The following is a 26,784-nucleotide window of genomic DNA, read 5'->3' on the forward strand; positions in this document are numbered from 1 at the left end:
TGATAAAAAGGAATTTACTTTTTTAAAACATAAAGTTAGAATATGAAAGTTTGGTATAGATCTGGTTTCTTGGGCTGCAAATAAACTGGCTTTATTTCATCTAAACATTGAATGTCATGGTAATTTTATGAAAGCATATAAATCCATATATGTCAGGACAAGCTCTAAAACTGACGAATATATAAGATTTTATATGATAGTACCTAATCGAGAGGAAGAGCTTATTTTAACTGGAAGAATATTTTTTTTTTGCATGAAACATTTAAAAAAATATGTGAGTTGCCATTTTTTCCCCAAAAAATATTTAGAAAACTATTTCTTTCTACCAAGAACTTGTACATATATTACACATATTCCCATCATGTAATGGAAAGGCACACAATGAGTTTGAAAGCCAAGTTTAATGAAAATGATGGTAACACTTATTTTAGGTCAAATAAATATGGGATTACTTAGGAAACATATTTTTGCTGAAAGGCTGAAAGTCTTGTTTAAAAAATCTTCCTACTATCATTCTATTCTCTGAGTTAGATGGTATCCAGGTAGTCAAATTTGGATTCTCTAAAATTTACCTTTACACATAGCTCCCAGTAGAAGTCATAGAATCCTTTCTTTCTTTTAATTGCAGCCAAATGTTTCTTCTTATTTCAGCTGTGTTTCGTGATTAGCGAAATCTTAGCAATGATGTGATAGAAGCAGCATATCTATGGCTCAAGACCTTTGGAGTGAGGTAGCTGAAGCCTAAATCCCAGCCCAGTCTCTGATAAGCCATGTCATCCTGCACAAGTGATTTGATCTTGCCCAGCCTCATTTTGCTCATTTGCAGAATGGAGATTATAAATAATATTTTGCATCTCCCAGGTTTTTTTCTTTTCTTTTCTTTTTTCTAAATTGAGATGCAGGGAGGCAGAGAGACAGACTACCACATGCATCTGACTGGGATCCACCCGGCATGCCCACTAGGGGGCGATGCTCTGCCCATCTGGGCCGTTGCTCCATTGCAACTGGAGCCGTTCTAGTGCCTGAGGCAGAGGCTATGGAGCCATCTTCAGCACCCCGGGCCACCTTTGTTCCCATGGAGCATTGGCTGTGGAGGGGAAGAGAAAAAAAGAGAGAAAGGAGAGGGGGAAGGGTGGGGAAGCAGATGGATGCATCTCCTCTGTGCCCTAACCAGAAATTGAACCCAGGACATCCACATGCCAGGCTGACGCTCTACCACTAAGTTAACTGGCCAAGGCTGTGTCTCCCAGGGTTTTTGTGAGAAATGAGATATCGTCTGTAAAGCATGTAATGACTGACATTGATTACTTTAGCTTATGATGATAGTGGTGATGATAATTTAAATTAATATATTAATACTGTAGACTGATTTGAAGCTTGTGGGAGCCATAATTCATTACATTTTCTGGTCTTCTAAGACAGAATTTACTTAGAATTTTAATAAGAAATGATTTATAAATGAAAGGTGGTACGTGGTAATCAATTGTTTATATTGTTAAATTTATAATAAAGGGCAAAATATGAGCTAGTGTTAATTTTTAATATTTAGACTTGTAAGAAATTAGCATTATTAAGTAATATATATATCATTTCTTTTATAGATGTAAAAAGAAAAGTCAACTTACAGGGCAATCTGATCATAAATTCTTTTTTTTTTTAATTTTTATTTATTTATTTATTTATTTTTTGTATTTTTCTGAAGCTGGAAACGGGGAGAGACAGTCAGACAGACTCCCGCATGCGCCCGACCGGGATCCACCCGGCACGCCCACCAGGGGCGACGCTCTGCCCACCAGGGGCGATGCTCTGTCCCTCCGGGCATTGCTCTGCCGTGACCAGAGCCACTCTAGCACCTGGGGCAGAGGCCAAGGAGCCATCCCCAGCGCCCGGGCCATCTTTGCTCCAATGGAGCCTTGGCTGCGGGAGGGGAAGAGAGAGACAGAGAGGAAGGAGGGGGGGGGTGGAGAAGCAAATGGGCGCTTCTCCTATATGCCCTGGCCGGGAATCGAACTCGGGTCCCCCGCATGCCAGGCCGACGCTCTACCACTGAGCCAACCGGCCAGGGCCTGATCATAAATTCTTAACTGGGCAGGTCATTGTACAGAATCATGCCCAGGGCATATCACTTTTTAGCAAAAGGTTTATCTTTGCCTTAAGCAAACCTTGTTCATTGTTTTTGTGTGTCTAGGTTAAGACACTTTTGAAATGAGCCTTTAGCACTTTCAAGAGAACACACAATCTTGTTAACTATGTTGTAATCCAATCTCTATCATTCTTTTCTTACTTCCAGGAAATCATTCTTAAGTCCCTCTTTAATTTCAAAAGCATAAAAGAAACTGAAAAACTGTTATTCTTTGGAGCATTATGAGATCGTCCTTCCTGACATATATTGTTGGTTTGACTCAAATAAAATCTTATAAAAATTCTCTACAGGTTTGGACATTTCTCACATTGATACCTTTGTCAGAATACAGGAAATTAAAAAATACAAGAAATAAAAAGTTTCAGGAAGTTATAAATGTAAAGAATTATACTGAAGCTTAAATGAATAATTTATTCTTCTATGAAATTAACCATAGTTAACAGGTTAAATTTAAAGAAGTAAAGGAAAGAAGAATAAAATAATTACCCTTGAAAACAAAATCAAGTCAGCTCTTCCAGTTCCCAGATTGCCTTAGTTATTTTAGCAGCTCTAGAGAGACAATACCATTGGCCTCTGCAAACCAGAAAAGCACTTATTATCTCTTCTTAACTTTCTTGGTGTTGATAAGCTTGGATTAAACAAGAAAGTTACTGTTTAAAATTTGAGTCAGAGACCCTTGGAGAGCAGAAATGAATCCACGCAACTGGGATGGCCACTTCCCACTAATTGCCAGATATTTAGTATTGGTTGAATAAGTTATAAAGTGGAAGTGTGGATGAAGAAAGGGTTCTGTAATAAAACTGACAAGTTCAATGAGTAATCTAATCATAAATAATAATTTAGTCAGACTATGCTCGGTAGGCTTGCCACAGGCATGTCACTGGTTTATCTGTGACTTAAGCAAGTCCTATCCATTGTTCTTGTACATCTAGGTTAACACACCTAGGAAATGCCAGAATCATTCTCTTTTTGAGATTCCTGGGAATTATAATCAGAGGAACACATCATCTTGTTAACTATTTTGTAATCTAATCCTCACTTTGTTTTCTTTCACCTTCTTTCAGTCTTCCTACATTTCCTTCTCAATTCCAAATGCATACAAGAAACTGTAAACTGTCATTTTAAGAAGTATTTTTCTCAAGTCTGTTAAATTATTTTTTCTAGGTGTATATTCTTTTTGGCTCAGATAAAATCTAATAAGTTCATAAAATTTTTCTATAGGTTTAGATGTTCTAATATTGACAGACAAAAATGTTACCATAAAATTTTTTTACATCAAAAAATTAATGTTTGGTAAAAGTGGTTGAGAAATTTTGGGAAAACAAAGATTATGAAGCACACCTACTGTATGGCCAGAAGCCGTGGCCACCATCACAGCTGCCTGGTCCGTGCAGGTTCGCATTTGATTCGGACAGACGGTAATGAAACAACAGAGCCAAGAGCTGGTGAGCCATTGCCTGTAATCCTAGCTTGCACCCAGTGGGTGAGAAATACACACAGTGGGAAAACACTTCCCTTTCCATTCACGGCTCCCAAAGCCACTGACTTATCCAAGTATTCCTAGAATCAAAGGTTTCTACCTCATCAGCCTTATTCACTTCTGTTCCCCATCTCCTTCTCTTTGCACAAACTGGCTTCTCCTTCAGCACTCTGCCATTTTGGCTGATTCTCCTCTCCTCCACGTGGCCTTTGTCTGCCTCTCCTCCAGCATGGGCTCCTCTGCCCCATTTTATAGTGTAGAAATCAAAACCTTTAATCCAATATACAAATAAGGAAGTCTCTGATACAAAGTCACTTATCTGAGGCATAATGGATTCCTCATGAGAGTGCACCACCCCACATCATTCAACAGTCAAGGCTGTGGGGAAAAGCTTAGTTTTGAAACTAAGCCTTAGGCTATAACAACCCTGCCTGCTTACAGCCTGTTCCCCACACCCAATGCAAACTATAAGTGAACAAACATATATATTTATAAACTTACTTGACCAACACTTGCCATCTGTCTTATTTATGTGACAGCTGTAAGGCCAGTGGCTGCTGCCATGGCCATGCAGATGCAGGTTTCCATTGGATTCAGGCAGATGGTAAAGGAACAGTGGAGCCAGAAACAAGCAGGGAAAACTGCTTTTCTTTCCTCAGGGCGCCCAAGCCCTTCAACACTCCAGACTCAGCCAGCCTCAGCAGGACTCCTAAACCCCTCAACACTCTCTCTCTCAATCTCTCTCTTTTTACCCACTCCAGCCAAACAGGCTGAAGGAAAAAAACCCTTCTCCAGCAAACAATAGCAAACAATGGCTCCTTCCAAGCAGGAAGGCAATTCGCAATTTGCAATCTGCTGCCCTGAGGGCAAGCAGGTGCAGCCTTCCACAGACTACACACACATGGTGCTGCCCAGCACCATTGCTTCAATTAGGCAAAATACAAGTAAGCAAATCTAACATATATGAAACACATTGGTTTGCCTAACACAAGCCAATCACTCCGACATTGCTTAGGAAATTGACTACTAAATCTGTAATGAATAAATGACTGCAAAATGATTTTTATATATTTTGGTAAATAGTGCTTATTTTATTTTATTTTTTAAATAGTGCTTATTTATGCAAAATGTTATTGCAAGCAAGACATATATACTTTTCAGTGTAATTCATTATCTTTTCAAAATACTTTATCTTAATACTCTGTTTTTTACTTTATCACAAAAACAATTTATTTTACTTAGTTATGAATAAACCATTGAGTAGCTCTGTCTTACTGAGGTTTAATTTTGTTTCTTGAAAAAAAAAATATATATATATATTTCATAACTATGTCATTAGCATTTTGCTTTACCCAGATAGTGAAAGATTGTTCTGTAAGACAAATATTAGTAGCAAAATAGCACCAGAATGTTATGGGAATTAAGTTCAGCAACCTTGGTTATTGAATAGGGTGGGAAAGAATTCAGAGCCAAGAACTCAAATTATAAGGGAAAATTTATTTAGGAAGTCACAGAGGTAGTAATAGATTGTCAGCTGGGCTGAGTAAATATTACAGTAATATAATGTTATAGTAATTAAATATATAAAAATATAAAAAATATATAAAAGAATTAAGATATATTAAAAACAATTAACAAAATTAACTAAAATTATGCCATCTGAATAGGAATTAATATAATGTATACAAATATAATAAACAGATTCTGACTTTTACTCAGGGCCCAGTTAATATGTATATGAGTTATATATAAATAAGAAGTGGCTTATGTCATAACTCTGTAAATTAACATAAACAAGAAGCTTCCCTAGAAACACCTTAAAAATGGCTTAACATTCAGTAGATTAACACAAAAAGGGCTACCTGCAAGGAACTCCCCAAAAGATGGTTTAAGGTAATAATCCTATAAATCGACACCTATTAGAAGATGGGCTGAGATAATAATACTGTAAACTAACACCTATTAAAAGGCATTAGCAAAAAACCCCTAAAGCTATGGCCCCCACCCCCTACTGTGGTAGCCGCCCAGACTGCAACATTGACGTGGACTGTCTTCACACCACTCTGACCAAAGACAGCCAAGAAAAACACACTGATGGGGCCCCGTTCAGCTGTACGCAGGCATGCCAAAGGATTTGTGAATAATATACTGCCTGTATGATTCTTGCAACTAACTTGTGTGTCGGTCATTTCTTTTATCTGGTGACAATTAGTCTCAGCCCTAATAAGTAAAATCCTCATAGCCACCTCAAGAATAGTCTTGAAAAGGCCGCCAGCCCTGCGAATAAGCAGGAGTGTCACTCTGCATGAGGAAGTTGAATCCTAATCGACATAGAGCTCAGGCTCTACTGGAACAGTAGGCTCAGAAAACAAGGTACAGAGGAAAATGTCGGGCCCTTGAATTATAGGAGAAAGCAAGGATATCTGCATCTGGGGAAGGGAAAGGCATGAGGCTCTGGCATGCTCCAGAGACAGAGCAGCATTGAGTTCTTTGTCTTGATGGTTTTCTTCTGGAGGTCTCAGGGAAGGATCCCAATAGACCATTCATCAGCTTTCCAAATGTGACCCCTCAGGGTCCTTGTGTCTACTGATTAGTTGGTGTCAGGACAAGGAGTCATTAGTCATGGTAGCTGGTCTTGATGTCAGCCTTGGTGTCACTCTGCTTGGACTTGTTGCTTTTCTGGGCCTGAAGCTGAAACACAAATGAGGCCTAGATGTTATCTCTAGAGTTTAATGCTTTAAGAAAGTGGTTGTGTAGGGGCTTGTATGGGAGTTGTATGAGGCTATTCTGGGGCTCCTTGTTCCCCTTCTAAAAAACTTTATAATATGACTGGTGACATGCTAGGAGAAGAAAGGTCAGGGGATGTGTCAAACTGCATGACCAGTGTCAGTCAAATAAGTTTGTAAATATGATATGTATGTTTGCTCGCTTATAATTTGCACTGGGTGTGGGGGACAGGCTGTAAGCAGGCAAGGTCCTTCCTTATAGCCTAAGGCTTAGTTTTAAGACTAAGCTTTTCCTACCCTTTTAATACTAAGATCTTCTCAACACGAAGCTTTTCCCCACACCCTGGACTATTGCATGATGTGGGGTGGTACATTCTTATGAGGAATCCAATTATGCCTCAGATAAGTGACTTTGTATCAGAGATTTCCTTATTTGTATATTGGATTAAAGGTTTAGAAGTGAATAAGGCTGGTGAGGTAGAAACCTTTGATTCTAGTAATACTTGGATAAGTCAGTGGCTTTGGGAGCCGTGAATGGAAAGGGAAGTGTTTTCCCATTGTGTGTATTTCTTGCCCGCCATGTACAAGCTAGGATTACAGGTAATGGCTCACCAGCTCTTGGCTCTGTTGTTTCATTACCGTCTGTCCGAATCCAATCAGAACCTGCACAGGCCAGGCGGCTGTGATGGTGGCCATGCCTACTGACTTTACATGGTCCAAACTCCATGTGGCTGATGCTTCCAAAAGCCACAATTCAAAATGTCAAGAATTTGGAATAAAGAAAGGTTTATTGATCAAGAAGGCACCAACTAAAAGAATAGGAGATTGTATGGTCAGTGGCCACCACTGTCATGGCCATGCAGGTTCTCATTGGATTTGAGCAGATAATAAAGAAACAATGGAGACAAAAAAATGGTGTGCCATTCTGTTTATTAAAGTCTCGTACCAGCAGATGAGCAAACAGGCAGGGAAGACAGTTTCCCTCTCATTCAGAGCTCCCAAAGCCCTGACGCATTCTCTGTTTACACAACCTGGAAAATCTTCTCTGATTCCTCCTTGAATCAAAGGCCCCCACCAGCCTCAGTGGAGCTCCTAAAGTCCCTCAGCTCTGGTTCCACATCTGCACTCCTTCCCCTCTTTCTGCAAAACTCAGGCTGGGGAAAAAATCCCTTCTCCAGAAAACATTAGAATACAATGGCCCCTCCTAAACAGGAAGGCAATCTGCAATTTGTAATCTGTCCCTCTGAGGACAAGCACTGCAGTCTTTCACAGACTACATACACATGGTGCTGCCCAGGCCAATGCAAAATATAAGCAAGCAAACCTAAAAACACATTTTACAAACTTATTTGCCCAACAGAGATCTACTTCTTAAATCCATTTTAAGAAAGTACAAAATTCAGGCTTTAAAGTTAAGAGAAGGGGAGATGGAAAGGACAAGAGATGATTAACTACCACGGACATCTGGGTACCAGACAGGGTCTGAGAAAGATTATGTTAGTTGCTTTGAGTCCTACCATAAGGTTCCTGCAAATCTTTGATAAACAGTGCATTCTTCTCTTATCTCCCTCAAGCTGCAAACAGAACCCCTTTAATGATTAGCATGTCTATATGCAAGACTGAGCAAAAGCAATTAGCCTGAAGGTCATAGAAATAAAACTGGTTTGAATAAAATGGTGTCAGAGAGATCTAGCATTTTGCTCTGTTATAATTCCCCCCTGGTTGTTCATTCCTTCATCTTGAGGGAATTAAAACAACCAGGTCCAAGTTTCCTTAAAAGGGAAGATTAGGTTTTAAGATGGAGTCAGATCTGTGTGCTTCTTATCTGGTTTTTACAATCTCACATGCCCACCTCTTTCACCATGGTTCCCTGAGTTTTAGAGTGGCTTTCTGGGTGTTCTACTTACAAGAATTGACCACAACAATAGTAGAAGTGGCAGTATCCCAGGATACCTGTATATGAGTGTAAAGCTAGTAGCCGTGGCCACCATCACAGCCACCTGGCCCATGCAGGTTCACATTGGACTCGGACAGGCGGTAATGAAACAATGGAGCCAAGAACTGGTGGGCCAGTACCTGTAATCCTAGTTCTCACCCAGTGGGTGAGAAATACACACAGTGGGAAAACACTTCTGTTGGGCAGATAAAATATATTATGCTCACTTTGTTAAAGATGGCGCTGCCTACATGGAAGCCTGTCACCCAGGTGATTGCTTGGGATGGGCATGATTGAATTAATGTGTGTTGGGGTGGGCTGTGGGCAGGCAGGATCCTTGTAGCCTGAAGCTTGGTTTTAGGATTAAGCCTTTCCCACCCTTTTTGATGTGAGGTGGTGCACTCTCATGAGGAATCCCATTATGCCTCAGATAAGTGACTTTGTATTAGAAACTTCCCTATTGGTATATTGAATTAAAGGTTTGGATTTCTATACCATAAAGTGGGACAGACTGGAAGCTTGCTCTCTCTTGGTTCCTGAGATTAGCATTAGAGACCAGATCAGAGAAAGGCTACGTGGAGGAGGCCAGGAGAAGCAGCTAAGATGGTGGAGTGCTGAGGGAGAAGCCAGTTTGTGCAGAGTTTGTGCAGGGAGAAGGAAGGAGATGGGGAACAGAGGTGAATAAGTCTGGTGAGCTAGAAACCTTTGATTCTAGGAAACTTAGATAAGTCAGTAGCTTTGTGAGCACTAAATGAGTGGGTTTTGTAGCCCAGTGTGTGTTTTTACTTGCCCGCCAGGTACACACTAGGATTAAAGATGATGGCCCATCAGTTCTTGGCTCCATTGTTTCATTATCGTCTGTCCGAATCTAATGCGAACCTGCCTTGGTCAGGTGGCTGTGATGATGGCCGTGTATACTGGCTTTACAACTTCTCTTTCCATCCAGGGATCCCAAAGCCACTGACTTATCCAAGTATTCCTAGAATCAAAGGTTTCTACCTCACCAGCCTTATTCACTTCTGTTCCCCATCTCCTTCTCTCTGCACAGACTCTGCACAAACTGGCTTCTCCTTCAGTACTCCGCCATCTTGGCTGCTTTTCTTCTGCAATGCTAATTTCAGGAACTGAGAGTGAGAGCCCCTGGTCTCCCTTATTTTATAGTGTAGAAATTAAAGCCTTTAAGCCAGTATACAAATAAGGAAGTCTCTGGGTCTCCCTTATTTTATAGTGTAGAAATTAAAGCCTTTAAGCCAGTATACAAATAAGGAAGTCTCTGATACAAAGCCACTTATCTGTGGCCTAAATGGGATTCCTCATAAGAGTGTACCACCTCACATCATACAATAGTCAAGGGTGTGGGGAAAAGCTTAGTGTTGAGAAGATCTTAGTAATAAAAGGGTGGGGAAAGCTTAGTCTTAAAACTAAACCTTAGGCTATAAGGACCCTGCCTGCTTACACCTGTCCCCCACATCCAATACAAACTATAAGTGAGCAAATGTACACCATATTTGCAAACTTATTTGACCCACTGTTGGTCAAATACATTTGTAAATATGATATATATGTTGGATTAAAGGTTTTGATTTCTATACTATAAAGTGGGGCAGACTAGGAGTTTGCTCTCTCAGTTCCTGCTATCACCATTTCAGGGGCCTCCCTGATCACTTGCCCTTCATGAAAAAAGCAGTTTTTCTACTTTTCTCTTGTGTTCTCTGTGGCTTGTCTGTCTTGGTAAGACAGCAATAAACAGAATGGCCCACCATCTTCTGACTCTGCCATTTCTTTACCATTTGCTTGAATCCAATGGGAACTGGCATGTGAATGGCCATGATGGCAGCCCTGGCCTTATACCCACAATGAGACAAAAAACAGAGTCACTTTTATTATTATGTCACCCAGGACCCAGACCACAATGAAATGATTACTTACAAACACTTTCTTGTTCAACTAATAAGTAATTTAAAGCAATTTATTGTCCAAGGGCCTATACACCAAGGACTCTAACATGATTAGTTGTAGTCTTTGCAAATGGCTGACTATATGGGTTAAATTCCATAAGACTGAGTTTGCATCACGTGCTCAAGTAGACTTTTTGTGAGGTTTATCACTGGGATTGGTTAAGCATGAGTTCTTCTGACAATTTCTCGAAAATTTAAATAATAAAAAACTTTAAATAGGTCCTCAAAGATCAGAAGCCAAACCACAAACTTGCCATCAGATAGATTTGGGTTCATTTCTGTCTTCTTGGTTCCCAATATATTCTCAGATTCTTTGCATCTTCCAGGAAACAACCTTTGTTCCTCACCTGAAGAGACTGCTGTGAACCATGGAAACAAGGCTCCACGCTGTTTTTTTCACAGGGACTGTAAGGCCAGTGGCCGTGGCCATGCAAATTCTCATTGGATTCAAGCAGACTGTAAAAGAACTGTGGAGCCAAGAAAATGGAGGGCCATTCTGTTTATTTTATTTTTTATCTTATTTTTATTAATTTTAATGCAGTGACATTGATAAATCAGGGTCCATATGTTCTGAGAAAACATCTCCAGATTATTTTGACCTTTGATTATGCTGTATCCTCCTCACTCAAAGTCAAATCGTCCTCCGTCACCTTCTATCTGGTTTTCTTTGTGCCCCTCCCCTCCCCCCACTCCCTCCCTCTCCTTCCTCGCCCCTCCCCACCCCTCCACCCCACTCCCTGTTACCATCACATTCTTGTCCATATCTCTAAGTCTCATTTTTATGTCCCATCTATGCATGGGTTCATATAGTTCTTAGTTTTTTCTGATTTACTTATTTCACTCCGTATAATGTTATCAAGGTCCATCCATGTTATTGTAAATGATCCGATGTCATTATTTCCTATGGCTGAGTAGTAGTCCATAGTATATATGTACCAAAGCTTTTTAATCCACTCGTCCTCTGACGGACACTTGGGCTGTTTCCAGATCTTCGCTATTGTGAACAATGCTATAAACATGGGGGTGTATTTCTCCTTCTGGAACTGTTCTATGGTGTCCTTGGGGTATATTCCTAAAAGTAGGATGGCTGGGTCAAAAGGCAGTTCGATTTTCAAATTTTTGAGGAATCTCCATACTGTTTTCCACAGAGGCTGCACCAATCTGCATTCCCACCAGCAGTGTAGGAGGGTTCCCTTTTCTCCACATCCTCGCCAGCACTTATTCTGTGTTGTTTTGTTGATGAGCGCCATACTGACTGGTGTGAGGTGATATCTCATTGTGGTTTTAATTTGCATTTCTCTAATGATTAGTGATGTTGAGCATTTTTTCATATGCCTATTGGCCATCTGTATATCCTCTTTGGAGAAGTGTCTATTCATTTCTTTTGCTCATTTTTTGATTGGATTGTTTGTCTTTCTGGTGTTGAGATTTACAAGTTTTTTATAAATTTTGGTTATTAACCCCTTATCAGACGTACTGTTATTAAAGTCTTGTAAAGGTGGGTGAGCAAATGGGCAGAGAAGACCACTTCCCTTTCTCCCTCCAGTCTCACCCAGCCTCCCAGGCCCCCACCAGCCAAACAGGCTTGGTGGAAATCTCGGGACTTCCAAGCCCCTTGGCACTCCTTCTCTCTCTCTCTCTCTCTCTCTCTCTCTTTCTCTCTCTCTCTCTGAATTCTTCAGCAAAACAGGTTGGGGGAAAAAATTCCTTCTCCAGCAAACATTAGCAATGCAGTGGTCCCTCCCAAGGAGGAAGGTAATCTGCAGTTTGCAGTCTGCCGTCCTGAAGGCAAGCACCACATCCCTTCACAGACTACACACACATGGTGCTGCTTAGGCCAATGCAAAATAGAATATAAGCAAGCAAACCTAAAAAACACATTTTACAAACTTATTTGCCCAACACCTTGTCAGCATGTAAGTGGTGTTTGAGACCATGGGGCTGGATTACACCACTCAAGAACCCAGAGTGTGAACTTCGCAGGACCCTCAGATTCAACAGACTGCTGAGCAGAAAGTGTGGAAAGAACACAGGCTAACACTACCTTCAAGTCATTTATATTAAACCAAGGGTTTCCTTCTTTCTTTATTTGTCCATTAATATTTGTTTAACAAATACACAGTTAGTGCCCAACTAGGTATTCTACCAAGTACAAAGACACAGTGAGGAAAAACAGTGACATGCTTGCTTTAACAATTCTATACTATAAAACCCATTTATAGTGCTTTCTAAAGTACCAAGACCATTTTAATACCAATGATCAGCTTTTAATACATATTTTCACCTCTAATTCTTATTTCTTATGAACTTATTTGTCCTTAAAGAATAATGATACATACCATATTTTCCCTTGTATAAGACATTCCCATGTATAAGACACACTTTAATTTTGAAAAAAAAATATATTACATAAAGTTTTTGAACTCAAGTTTTATTCATCATAAAAATCATACAACTCCTCATTGCTGTCAAATGCAAGTAAAAAGATCTATAACCACTGTATAAGATGCACCCAGTTTTTAGACCCCAAATTTTTCAAAAAAAAGTGCATCTTATACAAGGGGAAATATGGTACCATGTTATTAGAGTTATCACTAATTCAAAGTAAATGTTTACTTTGGTATAGATATAGTCCTAGTAAATTGAGTGGAAATAAGATTTTGAAAATCAAACTTTAAAGCTCTGAAGGGATTTTAGGTTTTTTTGCAAGTACTCTTGGTTCTTCTAAATCTTAGAAAATAGCATATACTTCTTTTGGTCTTCCGTATCTAGAATGCTGAGTGTGAAATCCTTGGTTATCTTTACTGAAATAAAATTCAGGAAGAAAAATGAATTAATTGTAGCATATTTTTCAAATAGTTCATAAAATATGATTTAATGACCCATGAGACAAGGTAAGTTCTAGTAAATCCTCTGGGTTGGTTAAAGATGAGTTCTAGAATACATGGAGTTGTGGAGATGGAGCAGGAGGTAACATGAAGGACTGCAAATGATGATGCTTATGTATCGGGTGAAAACCTGCTGTAGTCTGATTGAGATTCAGCCATGAAGCCTGACCTTGGTTTCCTGTAACTAACAGTGTTCCTTAAGGGACCCAAACTTGAGGCCAGAGTCTCCAGCTAGACCTTTCTTTGTTCCCTGGCTCAGAGAGCCTGCTCTCTTGGAAAGTGAAAGAGTAATGACTCTTCATTTGAAAGGTTATAAAGTTACTAGAAAGAGAAATTGAACAGATGATCTAGCCCTTTGTCAGTATTTACAAAATGGAAGTCCAATTAAGACTTTTCCAGCAGCAGGCCTGCTGGATAGGTCAGTACCCACTTTTACCTCATTTCAGCTACCGGCCAGTTATTCATAAATTTTCTGGAATTTTAATCAGTTCAAGCAGCCAATTAGGCATTTCATTGAGGGAAAAGAAACACAGACATAACTAAATGGGTCAAGCAGTTTTTGATTTATTTGCTTGTACGTTCGTTTAAGTTAACCTGTACACTACAGGAAACTACGTATCTGCCCCACTCAATTTACTAGGACTGTATCTATTATATCTCTGTTGTGAGGAATAGGTTTTCAGACTTTCTCCCACCCAGATGAGTCTGCACTATTGTTCCAGAATAATTCTCTCAGACTATTGTCAAACCTAAGAGGCACCAGCTAACACATTATTAGTACCTCCCTATTACCTACACAGTAAACTTACTTTTTTAGCCTGGCATTCAAAATCCTTAACAAGATGGCCCCTAAGTGCCCTTTAGTTATTTAACAATTGAGAGCTTAAGTTTTTGCAAAATACACTGGGTATTGTGCTTGGAGCTGGGTATAAAGCAATGAACTAGAGAGACATATCCTCATAAGACCTCATAATCTACTATGGAAAGGCAGATGTTAAACAAATAGTCACACAAACAATAAATAACAAAGTGAAAATAAGAACACGTGGGCCTGGCTGGTTAGCTTAGTGGTAGAGAATCGGCCTGGTGTGTGGATGTCCAGGGTTCGATTCTGGTCAGGGCACACAGGAGAGGCGCCCATCTACTTCTCCACCCCTCCCCATCTTGCTTCTCTCTCTCTCTCTCTCTCTCTCTCCCCCTCCTGCAGCCATGGCTCGATTGGAGCAAGTCTGCCCTGGGCTCTGAGGATGGCTTCATGGCCTCACCTTAGGTTCTAATAAGAGCTTGGTTGCTGAGCAACAAAGCAACGCTTCAAATGGGCAGAGCATCGCCCCCTAGTGGGCTTGCTGGGTGGATCCCCGCATGCAGGAGTCTGTCTCGCTGCCACCCCTCATCTCACTGAATAAAAAAAGAAGAGAAAAGAAAAGAAAATAAGAACACATAATAAAAACTGGAATGGGCCCTTGGCTTTGGCAGTGAGGTCATTGACATCAGTCCCTGAAGAGTGCTGCTCTAGGACAGAATTCTGTTTTTAGGAATGTATGGGGGAATATAGAAGACACACAGACTTTAAACACACAATATGGTGCACAGAGATGTGTTGTATAATTGGGCACCTGTATAATTATGTTAACCAGTGTCACCTCAATACATTCAATTAAAATAAAAGTGAGAGAGAGTGTGAGAAAGAACTCAGAATTAGGGGGGAGAGGAGTATGGATTCTGGATGTACCTATGAATTGCAGATTTTTAGGCTAATGCTGGCTGTTTCCTTACATTGGCTTTGGTGGAGTGTATGTCTTTTGAACATGTCCAGCAGCTACACTGAAAGGTATCACTATTCAACAATATGTTCACAACATGAGACAAAATAAATCTAAAGTTCTGCTGCTCATTCCTTGGTGGTGCCATTATGAACTGAGGGGACATACATTCCTATTCTTAAAGGGATAGGAGTTCTTTAAAGATTTCTGGACTACCTAAATACTACCCAGGTAAGACCAGGCCAGAACATTAAAATACGACATTAAATGCTTAGTGCAAACAAGAGAGAAATGACCAAGAGCAACATACACTGAGAAGAAAATTGATTGACAAAATAGATTCTGTTTATCCTCACTTGCTGTTTCCTACAGTGATGACTTAATGTCAGCTAGTCGCCTGACTCTATAGGACAGAGGGTGCCTTAATGCTATCAGTTTATTGAATAAGTTGGAGTCTAGATGCAAGAAGACAACATCATTGTTATTTTTTACCACTTTCCATTAAACTCATTTTGTCAAATAGCTCTTTCACTGTGCCTGAATTTTGGCCAGGTGCTGTGATGTTCCTGATTATTGTTAAACAATAAAAGGTCCATTTCAGTGTAATCACATTATTCCAAGATCTAATGCAGTTTTATGTGTCTCTCCTCCCCTACCTCAGCCACCTTTCTGACTTAGAATACTGCAATTGAAGGAGGTTACTAAACTCAGCATCTTTTCTGTTTTTTCATCTTCTGCTGCTCTACTTATTCTGTGTAAGGCATGTGGCTCTTCTGAGTTAGGAGCAAGAGAGAGAGACAGAAGACATAGGTGTAGAAAGGTTTTACCTGATGAAATGAATCTGATTTTGATGCCCTCTATGTATCACTGACTCAAAGTGATATTTGTTTTAGCTATGAGGTCTTTTGTTGTAGCTTTTGAAGTCTTTCTCCCATTCTTTCAACATAGTAGATACTCCCTGTTTTTAATCTCTGACAATCTTCCTCCAAGTCCCCTGTGTAAGGTATTTTTCCCCGCCAAGAAGGAAGGAACGGGCCAGAGCCACAAAGTGTGGAATAGCAAAAGGCTTTATTGAGTACAGAGCGCACATCCCGCCCGGCAAGTTTCCCTGGCCCCAAAGAAAGAAAGATGGAGGAGAGATGGAGGTCAGGGAAGTTGCACGGATTAAACCGCGTGGGAGATATTTAAAGGGTCCCTCTAGGGAAGTGGAGCTACTATGACGTGGTGAAATTTCACTGGCTGGCAGATGATTGCTTCTTTCCAAATGATTCCTGGGAAGCTTCCTTTGGTGGGCTTGATTGTGGGCGGTCCCAGCCAAAGTTCCCAGGTCTGGGTTCCCCACGTGACCATCCCTCTATCCACCGACCTTACATTCTGACCTTTTGTGTTAAATAGAAAAAAGGGCGCCGTTTATTCATCTGGCTACTTCCTGCTGAATAGGGGCATCGTGGGGAGGGGGAGATCAGAAGGTGGTGGCTTTGGGGGGTGTCAGGAGGAACATCCGTGTGGCCGTGAGTTGAGAAACTTCGCGGATGCGGTCCTGTAAGGATTTTAAAAAAGAGAGAGGAGTAATAGGGGATTTGCAGGGTCCAGCTTTTTGGTGAGCTGGAGATGGATGGAGTCCAGTGGTTCTGACTGCCAGTGGTCCTGTAAGGAGGCAAGCTTAAGGCAGAACTGCATGTCAGGAGTGGCGTAAAAAGGGGAAAGGAAGAGGGTCCCATTCATTCCCATAACCGAAACCTGTGAGGGAACTAGAGGTCCAGAGTATGAAGGAAAAAATAGAGAAGGCAGCCCCCATGTCCACAAGAAATGAGATGGACTGACTTACCCACTTGTTGCAGAACCCTGGGTTCTCCGAGTCCAGGCCGTGTCCTAGGAGTTCGAGCAATGCACCCACCTGGCTGGATTGGCCTTCTCATTTGGACGGCTTGTCCTCCACGTAGAGGCGCTGAGGAAAAAACTTATTGCCCAAAGGGGCAATTGCTCCGCCAGTGACTGGGCTGCTTGCAGTCAGGGCAGGGTTCAGTGGGCAGCTGCTGGAAGGGGCCCTGCCGGGACCAGTGGTCCTGCTTGCCACACTTAAAGCAAGCTGCTGGTGGCTCTGCTGGTCTCAGGGTTGCCACAAGAGTTTGGGTTTGGAGCAGGGGGTCTCCAAACTTTTTACACAGGGGGCCAGTTCACTGTCCCTCAGACCGTTGGAGGGCCGGACTATAAAAAAAACCTATGAACAAATTCCTATGCACACGGCACATATCTTATTTTAAAGTAAAAAAACAAAACGGGAACAAATACAATATTTAAAATAAAGAACAAGTAAATTTAAATCAACAAGCTGACCAGTATTTCAATGGGAACTATGGGCCTGCTTTTGGCTAGTGAGATGGTGGTGCCCCTTCTGGAAGTGTGGCAGGCCGGATAAATGGCCTCAGGGGGCCACATGTGGCCCGCAGGCCGTAGTTTGGGGACCCCTGGTTTGGAGCGTTACCATCCGCTGCATGGGGGCCTGGCGAACAGCCTTGGCCTGCTTCTACTAATTGGGACTGTTAAAAACTTTAAATGCCATGTTCACAGGTTCCAGATAGGGATTTGGGAATAAGAGGAGGAGGACTCATGCAGAGCCCAGCATCCAGATCCCACAGGGAATGCTGGACAGGGCAGGAACTTCCTGCAAGAAAATTGGGGTTGGACGTCCTGAAAACCGGTATAAGAGCCAATGCCAGGCTGAGAAAGGCCTGATGGAGGAGGGACTTAAGAACACAGTGAAGGGAAGGGCCCCTGGCCAGCAGGGAAGGAGAAAGAGAAGGTAGTAGATGGCGAATAAGAAACAGGTTTTTGAGAAGGGAGGGGAGAGGGCTCTCAGAGGGAAGAGAAACCCGAGCACTAAAGAGGTCCACAGAGGGACCAGAGAAAAGTCTCGAGAGAGGGGCGCCTGTGAGGGTCAGACAGGAGGGAGAGAGAGTTGGGAGTCCACGGAGAAGGAAAGATTAGGAGTGAAGGTTTTAGGTGAGGTTTCTCTGGCCAGAAAAATGCCTGCGCGGTGGAACAGGCGGCACAGAGATTAAGGACAGGTGCGCAAATAATTAGAAGCTGTGTATGTAAGAGATCTCCAATCAGTTCCCAGCTTTTTTGGTGATAGTTAAATTGGTGAGGGTGTTAACACTGAAAGTCCCTTCAGGAGGTTAATTCAGTGGGTTCTGTGGCCTGGCCACAGCGGAGAAGAAGAACAGTTTCTTCTTCCTTAGGGAGGGAAATTCCTGTGCCCCAATAGCTGCCCTCAGTTCTCGGAGTGGTCAGACCTGAGCATTATTAGCGTCCTAAAAACTCAAGGTCCAGCCACGGATGAAAGTGGATGTGCTTGGGGAGGTCTCCACAAGCACACGCACTCGGACGGACGAAAAAGACTTCCCTGACGTAGCTACGGTTTCGGACAGGGAGTCTCGGAGGAAAGAACTGACAGGAAAGCTTTAGGCAGGGGACTTACCGCACCATGCGCCGAAGTGGGTGTAAGTCGGAGATCCTGGTTCTTTCTCGGAGGGGAGGGGAAAGGAGCGGTCCTTGCGGACTTCTAACTTCTCCTCGGTTTGGGAACCAAAATGTAAGGTATTTTTCCCTGCCAAGAAGGAAGGAACAGGCCAGAGCCACAAAGTGTGGAATAGCAAAAGGCTTTATTGAGTACAGAGCGCACATCCTGCCTGGCAAAGTTCCCTGGCCCCGAAGAAAGAAAGATGGAGGAGAGATGGAGGTCAGGGAAGTTGCATGGATTAAACCGCGTGGGAGATATTTAAAGGGTCCCTCTAGGGAAGTGGAGCTACTATGACATGGTGAAATTTCACTGGCTGGCAGACGATTGCTTCTTTCCAAATGATTCCTGGGAAGCTTCCTTTGGTGGGCTTGATTGTGGGCGGTCCCAGCCAAAGTTCCCGGGTCTGGGTTCTCCACGTGACCATCCCTCTATCCACCGACCTTACACCCTGTATTCTTTTTTTTTTTTGCAAGAGACAGAGACAGAGGGACAGATAAGGACTGACAGATAGGAAGGGAGAGAGATGAGAAGCATCATCTCATAGTTGCGGCACTTTAGTTGTTCATTGATTGTTTTCTCATTCGTGCCTTGATGGGGTGGGGGGTTGGGGGGGTTGAGGGCTCCAGCTGAGCCAGTGACCCCTTGCTCCAGCCAGTGACCTTGGGGTCATGTCTATGATCCCACACTCAAGCTGGTGAGCCCACACTCAGGCCAGATGAGACCGCAATCAAACCTGCAACATCAGGGTTTCGAACCTTGGTCCTCAGCGTCCCAGGACAATGCTCTATCCACTACACCATCTCCTGGTCAGGCCAAGTCCCCTGCCTCCTGACAGAAGAATCTAAGGATCCCTGTTGTGCCCTATCATGCTTCTATGGCTTTTCTCTTAAGTAGAGTCCCACTTAGGATGTCTCAGTCCAGCTTCTTTCTCTGGAATCCACATTCAACCCCAGAAAAACTTACACAGCCTTTAAAGTACAGGCAACCTCAGTGTTCCAGATTGATGCTTTATCCACTGCACCACCACAGGCCGGGCTAGGCATGTTTTTTATCTTTATCATGGTGGTAGTTAAACATTTTTCAAAACTCATTGAATGAAACTGATAAATTTTATTGTGTATAAAAATTACTCAATAAAGATGACAAAATAAATAAAACAATGTAATACTGAACACAAAATTCAGAATAAAAGAAGGTCCTGTGGGAGAGAGAAGCAATAGGGGTGAGATATAATATCCCAGATCTTATGTTGAGTTATGGGTTCACACGTATTTATTTAGTTATTTATGTGACATAATAAATTTTAGTGAGAATAAATTGTATCTATTTAGAATAAATTAGAGGGGATTATGTAGGAAAGAAAATAGGAGGTGATAAACAGGCAAATTTATTGACTAAAATGTAACCCAATTGTAACTGTGATTTTAAACTAGAACAGGATTTTGATTCAGACACTTCTACCAGTGGGTAAAATACATCTTGTTCTTTTGGAAATATTTCACATAATTTGTTTACAAATAACACACAAATAAAGATTTAGACAGACTGTAGACAGCTGACTGTTTGTTACACATTGGTAAACTCATGAGCTACTCCCCATGATTTGTGCCAGGTGTTTTAATCATTGTTTCCATAAACCTCAGAAATAGTGTTTGTTACAGTCTGTCTGAATCTTTATTTGTAAACAATGATGTGAAATATTTCCAAAAGAACATGTTGTATTTTACCCACTGGTAGAATTTTAAGAGGGAATTACTTTAGGATTAGAGTAATGTTGATGTCACGTTATAAACTTTCTTCAAATCAGCTAAACTCCGGTCACCAAAGGGGACAGTCAATAACATATTTTAAAGAGTAAATAAATAAAAATATATCTCTATGTAAGTTTTTCTGTGGAAACAAAAACATTCTTGAGCTAAAAATTTATACACAACTTAATTTTCATTTATGCGTAAATTCAGCAGGAAGACATCCTCAGACTTGGATGGCATAAAACAGAAAGGAGGCACATGTTTTGCTATTCTTGGAATCTCTCTGCCTAATGCCTGAGCATTAGAACTTCTCAGGCCTCTGGGCTGATGTTGTGTAACACCATTTTGGAGCACAGTATTGAAATGTCTGCTAGTGGCCCTGGCTGGTACCTTCAGTGGTAGAGCATTGGTCCGGTGTGTGGATGTTCCAGATTCTATTCCTGGTTAGGGCACACAGGAAAAGCAACCATCTGCTTCTTCATCCTTCCCCCTCTTCCATCTCTCTCTATCTCTTTCTTTTACTCTGCAGCCATGGCTCCATTGGAGCAAGTTAGTCCTGGGCGCTGAGGATGGCTCCAGGACTGCCTCAGGCACTAAAAGAGCTTGGTTGTTTGGCAATGGAGCAACACCCCAGATAGGCAGAGCATCACCTGTAGGGGGCTTGCCCACTCTGTTGGGATGCATGCAGGAGTCTCTCTTTATGCCTTTCTGCTTCTCACTTAAGAAAAAAAAAAAAAGAAAAAGAAATGTCTGCTAGTGAAGGCATTAGCAACACATCAGCATCTTTGATTTCCTGTTTTTCTTCTGAACAGCTGGCATGAATTTTAGAACAAACCACAATGTCATTTTTTTACAGCAACAATGACCTCACTCTCAACTTGTGTGTATGTATGTAGATGCTACTCATATAATGCACATATTTTAAAAACCATAATGAGGCTCATGGGATTGGATCTTGTTTCCCATGAAGCAAGTCATTGAAGATGTTGAGTAGATATGTGTGGGAGAAAGAAAAAAAAAAGACATATGTGGGAGAAAATGCTTCTCCAAGTCCCTAAGATTTGAGACAAAGTATTCTGAATTAGATGAACAAAATAAAGACATTAGATGTAGCACTGAGTGGTAAATCTACGCGAGCCTGTAATACAGTTTTCTTCTTTTGATTAACACCCCGCATTGGGCACTTGCAGTGACTGTCGCTGTTTTGCCATTCCTGCACCATCTCAGGTAGAACCAGCACATTCTAGGTTCACGTCAGGGCCTTGCACTTACCCTACCCAAGTAATTCCTGCTCACCTCAAAGATGTGGCTCTAGCAACTATCAAAACTACACACTTTATTTTAGATATGTCTAATTCACAGCATTTGTTTATAAAGTTTCTGTGACTTTACTGTGCTAAGTTTGGAGAGTGGATTTGAGTGTTAACTTTGTGAATAGATTAGATTACTATGAACATCCCTCTCAACAACCCCTAGATGTTGCACTTCTGGGACTTGATACATAACTCATAAATCCCTCCAAATACATTTAAATTGTTTTTCCTTTTCTTCTTTAGCTTTTTCTTACTCAAAATAGCAGTAGTGTCTGTGGAAGTTAGGATTTAGAGTTCAGGAGTTAGGTACAGTGACTCAGTAGCTACCGGGGTTCAGGCTATTTTGAGGTTTTCACAATGTTCTTCTTAGGAATGGTCCTTAATCTCCTGTTCTAAATTGTGCCCCCAGCCACAACATCTGTATTTTAAGAAGGGTGGAAAAAGACAAGAAGTAGCCTCCACTTGTTTTTCAACTGCATATCGGAATTTATTTATTTATACCACTTTTCCAAATATATCATCAATCAGAACTTTTCAGAGTCACAGACAGCTAGCTGCCAAGAAGGCCGGGAAGCTTGTTCCCTCAACTCATCGTGCCCACCCCTGTCCTGGGCTCCCTGGGTAAACACGTATCCAGCTTACACTGAGGATTTCTGTTATTGTTGAAAGACACTAGAATACTTATTGAAATACACACAGCACAGTCAGATGCCACATGCAAACACATGTACAAGTTTCTTGGGAAAATCTCATTATTTTGCACTCTTTAGCATGGTGAGGAGATATGTTTTCCAGATGTCAATTAAGGTTTTACTCAATGGAAGTGAACTGCATGCCTATTTTGAATTGTATATCTTAACTTAGTGTGTAAGCATCAACTCTTACTATGGATGGCTATAGTGTTTTCAGTCCCCACTGTGTGATGTCAGCAGGTTAATCTTTGTGATTTTCCTTTTATTTTTATTATCTGAAAATCGGTATGATAACATAAAATTATCAGAGGTGTTGTCATATTCAAATGTCTTAAACCAGTGTTGGACACGTAATAAATGCTCAATAAAGCTAGCTTAAAATTTAAAAGCCCTAATTGGTGTGAAAACAAATGATAAATGAGCCACAACACCGTCACTGAATGACACTACATGGCATTAGGCTAGCTGTGGTATGGAACAGTGTTTCTCAACTGCTGGTGCACAGACTGGCTCCAGTCAGCCAGAAATTTCATGCTGGTCAGGAAAGATTTAACCACCCTGTTGTATGAAATTAGGTCTATAATCTCCGTACAACATCAGGGTGGTTAACTCTTTCATGTACTGGCATAAAATTTCTGATGGACCGGTGGTTGAAAACCACTGGTGTAGAGAAAAAAAAAAAGTAAAAATAAAAAGCAGTTTAAAACTTTTTTTCTTGGCCCTGGCCGGTTGGCACAGTGGTAGAGCGTCGGCCTGGCATGCAGGAGTCCTGGGTTCGATTCCCGGCCAGGGCACACAGGAGAAGCGTCCATCTGCTTCTCCACCCCTCCCCTTCTCCTTCCTGTCTGTCTCTCTCTTCCCCTCCCGCAGCCAAGGCTCCACTGGAGCAAAGTTTGTCCGGGTGCTGAGGATGGCTCTGTGGCCTCTGCCTCAGGTGCTAGAATGGCTCTGATTGCGGCAGAGTGATGCCCCAAGATGGGCAGAGCATCGCCCCCTGGTGGGCGTGCCAGGTGGATCCCAGTAGGGTGCACGTGGGAGTCTGTCTGACTGCCTCCCCGTTTCCAGCTTCGGAAAAATACAAAAAAAAACCCCAAAAAACCCAACAAAACCTTTTTTTCTTAGTTTTTCTTAATTTTAATTGTGTTAACATTGATTCAAGGGTCCCACTCAGTATAACAGTCTCACCCCCTACCCCCATGTCCCCCATTATACCTCCTTTGCCCCGCTCCCCCTAACTCCCTCCCTCTTTCCCTCTGGGAATTGCTGTCCTGTTATCTGTATCTATCTGTTTTATATATATATATATATATAAATATATATATATTTCACTAATTCCTTCACTTTCTCTGATCCTATCTCCTCATCCCCCTTCCCTCTGACAGCTGTCACTCTGGTCCCTATGAGCCCGCCTCTGCCACTATTCCATTTCTCAGTTCACTTTGTTCATTAGATTCTACATTAAGTGAGCTCATATGATATTTGTCTTTCTCTGCCTGGCTTATTTCACTTAGCATAATAATCTACAGGTCCATCCATGCCATCGCAAAAGGTAAGATTTCCTTCTTTTTCATAGCCACTTAGTATTCCATTGTGTATATGTACCACTGCTTTTTAATCCACACATCCACTGATGGACACTTGGGCTGTATCCAGATCCTGGTGATTGTAAACAATGCTGCAATAAACATGGGAATGCATATCTTCTTTTGAATCAGTGATTTGGTATTCTTAGGGTATATTCGTAAAAGTCTGATAGCGGGTCAAAAGGCAGTTCCATTTTTAATATTTTGAGGAATCTCCATACTGTTTTCCACAGTGGCTGCACAAGTCTGCATTCCCACCAACAGTGCAGGAGGGTTCCCTTTTCTCCACACCCTCACCAGTACTTATTGTGTGTTGCTTTGTTAATGAGCACCATTCTGGCAGGTGTGAGGTGGTATATTATTGTGGTTTTAATTTGCATTTCTCTGATAATTAGTGACGTTGAATATTTTTTCATATTGGCCATTTGTATGTCCTCTTTGAAGAAGTGTCTATTCAGCTCTTTTGCCCATTTTTTAATTGGATTGTTTACCTTCCTGTTGTTGAGTTTTACAAGTTCTTTATAAATGTTGATTATTAACCCCTTATCAGATGTATTGGTAAATATGTTCTCCCATTGTGTGGGTTGTCTTTTTATTTTGTTAATGCTGTCTTTCACTCTGCAAAAGCTTTTTAGTTTGATATAGTCCCATTTGTTTATTTTTGTCCTTTATTTCACTTGCCCATGGAAATAATTGGCAAAACTATTGCTACATGAGATATCGGAGAGTTTACTGCCTACGTTTTCTTCCAAGATGTTTATGATTTCATGACTTATCTTTAAGCATTTTTATCAATTTTGAGTTTATTTTTGTGAATAGTGTATGTTGGTGGTCTAGTTTCATTTTTTTGCATGTACCTGTCCAATTTTCCCAACACCATTTATTAAAGAGACTGTCTTTACTCCACTCTATGCTCTTACCTCCTTTGTTAAATATCAATTTTCCATAAAGATGTGGGTTTATTTCTGCATTCTCTGTTCTGTTTCATTGATCTGTATGCCTATTCTTATACCAGAGCCAAGCTGATTTGATAACTATAACCTTGTAGTATAACTCGATATCAGGAAGTATGATTCCTCCCACTTTATTATTCATTTTCAAGATTGCTGAGGCTATTTGTGTTCTTTTTTTGATTCCATAGAAATTTTTGGAATATTTGTTCTATATCATTGAAGTATGCCATTGGTATTTTAATAGAAATTGCATTGAATTTATATATTGCTTTGGGTAATGTAGACATTTTAATGATGTTTATTCTTCCTATCCATGAACATGAATATACTTCCACTTGTTTGTATCTTCCTTGATTTCTTTCTCAAAGTCTTATAATTTTCTGAGTACAAGTCCTTTACCTCCTTGGTTAAATTTACTCCTATGTACTTTATTTTTTGTTGTTACAATAGTGAAGGGGATTGTTTCCTTAATTTCTCTTTCAGACAGTTGATTGTTGTTGTATAAAAATACCACTGATTTCTGAATATTAATTTTATATCCTTCCACCTTGCCGAATTCATTTATCAGGTCTAGCAGTTTTTTGACTGAGACTTTAGGGTTTTTTATGTACAGTATCATGTCATCAGCAAGTAATAATAGTTTTACTTCTTTTCAAATTTGGATGCCTTTCATTTCTTCTTGTCTGATTGCTGTGGCTAGGACTTGCTGAACTATGTTGAATATGAGTGGTGAAAGGGGGCACCCCTGCCTTGTTCCTGATCTTAAGGGGATTGCTTTTAATTTTTGCCTATTGAGTATGATGTTGGCCATGGGTTTGTCATAGACAGCCTTTATTATGTTGAGGTATATTCCCTGTATTCCCACTTTGCTGAGAGTTTTGATTATAAATGGGTGCTGGATTTTAACAAATGCTTTTTCTGCATCTATTGATATAATCATGTGATTTTTATCCTTCCTTTTGTTTATGTGATGAGTTACATTTATTGATTTGCTAATATTGTACTAGCCTTGCCTCCCCAGAATAAATCCCACTGATCATGATGTATGATTTTTTTCATGTATTGCTGGATCCGATTTGCTAATATTTTGTTGAGGATTTTAGTATCTGTGTTCATCAGGAATATTGGTCTATAGTTTTCTTTCTTTGTAGTGTCTTTACCTGCTTTTGGAATGAGCATAAAGCTTGCCGCATAGAAGGAGCTTGGAAGTCTTCCTTTCTCTTGAATTTTTTGAAATAGCTTGAGAAAGATAGGTGTTAGTTCTTTGAATGTTTGATAAAATTCACCTGTAAAACCACCTGGTCCAGGACTTTTGTTTGCTGGGAGTTATTTGATAAGTGTTTCATTTTCATTTGTTGTAATCATTCTGTTTAGGTTTCTGATTCTTCCAGATTTAGCTTTGGAAGATTGTATGTCTAGGAATTTATCCATTTTACCTAGGTTGTCCAATTTTTTGGCATACAAATCTTCATAGTATTTTCTTACAATCCTTTGTATTTCTACAATGTCAGTTGTTACTTCTCCAATTTAATTTCTAATTTTATTTAATTGAATCTTCTTTCTTTTTTTCTTGATGAGTCTGGTTAAAGACTTGTCAATCTTGTTTACTTTTTCAAAGAACCAGCTCTTGATTTTATTGATCTTTTATATATATATATATATTTTTTCAGCCTCTAGGTCATTTATTTCTGCTCTGATATTTATTATTTCCTTCCTTCTATATCCAGTAGCATTTATTTTTTGTTGTTTTTTTAGTTCTTTTAGATGCAGAATTAAGTTGTTTATTTGAGCTTTTTCTTGCTTCTTAAGGTATGTCTGTAATGCTATGAACTTCCCTCTCAGGATTGCTTTTGCTATGTCCCATAAATTTTGAGTTGTTGTATGTTCATTTTCATTTGTTTCAAGGAAATTTTTTATTTCTTCCTTGATCTCATTGTTAACCTATTCATTATTTAATAACATGTTATTTTAGCCTCCATGTGTTTGAATGTTTTTCAGTTTTTCTTTTGTAGTTGATTTCTAGTTTCATGCCATTGTGATCAGAGAAGATGCTTGATACGATTTCAATCTTCTTA

Source organism: Saccopteryx leptura, chromosome 4, assembly GCF_036850995.1.
Source record: "Saccopteryx leptura isolate mSacLep1 chromosome 4, mSacLep1_pri_phased_curated, whole genome shotgun sequence".
Lineage (NCBI taxonomy): Eukaryota > Metazoa > Chordata > Mammalia > Chiroptera > Emballonuridae > Saccopteryx > Saccopteryx leptura.